Here is a 1,414-nt window from a genome sequence, read left to right as displayed (position 1 = left end):
TCAAACTATTAATTAGTTAAATTTAAATTAATTTGCAAATTAATTTGACCCGCTTCTAATTCTACTTAAAAATTAATTAATGGTTAGTCATTGTTTTTATGGTGCATACTTTAAACGCAAACAAAAATGAGTAAGAAGAATTTTCTATCTTTTAATTAATATCAAAAGTTTAAATTTTATTCAGACTTGACATTTTTGTAAAAGTTGTTGTCAACATTTTTTTTTATTATATAACACAATAAAGTATGAATCTAAAAGCTTATATAAACGAGATTCGAACTCTCGACACTTAAGCGGACTAATGAGTTAATCACCAGAAAAACCTAACTTGGTTTTATTTAGTATTTTTTAATAATATTTATTTATACATTATTTTGTTTCTAAAATAATTTTTTTTAATAAAATATAATTAATATTAACTCATTAAAAGTCAGTTCTCTGTATTTTTTTTTTCTTCTAAAAATTACTACTCAGCAACCGTTAGACAGTAGGAAATGTTCTATAAAAGACAAATTTTTGAAAAGTTATGTTATATTCATGTAAGCCTTAATAATGGTTTAAATAATCAATTTCATATACTTTGTATGCATAAGTATTAAAATACAAATAGATTTGACAGCTTTTTTAAATAGAAAAAGGGGAAAAGAGAAAATTAGAATAATAAATTAAAGAAAAAAAAAAACAAGACAAAGAGATGGCAATGACTAATACTTTTTCATTATATTTTACTTTGTATTTGAACTAATTAATAACTCAATATTAATCAACTTTCTAATTTCTTTTCTTCAAATAGTATTGGCTCTTAACATACATTTTTCTATTTTTAGAGATGCGCTGTGTTATTTTTATCTATTTTAAATCGGCTTATATATTTTTATTATCATATAAATTTATTGATATGTTTTTATGTTTTTTTTTTTTTATGGCATTCTTAAGTTAAACAAATTAAAGACTAATTTGATACGAATTTAAATTTCATTTAAAGATTTGTTATTGGCCAATAAATTACACTATATACACAAAATAGAATTAAACTTTTAATATTTATTTAAGCGAACTAATTAGTTGATGACTCGCCTAACCTAAATAACTTCTATCTGTCTTTATATTAATTTCGGATTCTGCCGAATAAAAGAAACTAAGAAAGTGTGTTAATTAAACGAATATATAAAACAAATAAATACACAATTGTGTTCTTAATTGGATAGCATATGATCTTTCGCTCTTTGTCGTGCTCACCAACCAACAATATTACTCCTCAACACTCGTTTTTTGGCCTCTTGTAGTTGTAATACAAGAAATAATAAGATAATTCGGTTTCTTATGAATTTAATTTTGTGGCTGATTTATTAATCTCTAAAGAAATACAGTATTAATAAATAAGTCTTTAATAAAATTTTACAATTGATTTACA

Source organism: Arachis ipaensis, chromosome B02, assembly GCF_000816755.2.
Source record: "Arachis ipaensis cultivar K30076 chromosome B02, Araip1.1, whole genome shotgun sequence".
Lineage (NCBI taxonomy): Eukaryota > Viridiplantae > Streptophyta > Magnoliopsida > Fabales > Fabaceae > Arachis > Arachis ipaensis.
Note: the sequence above shows the minus strand (reverse complement) of the source record.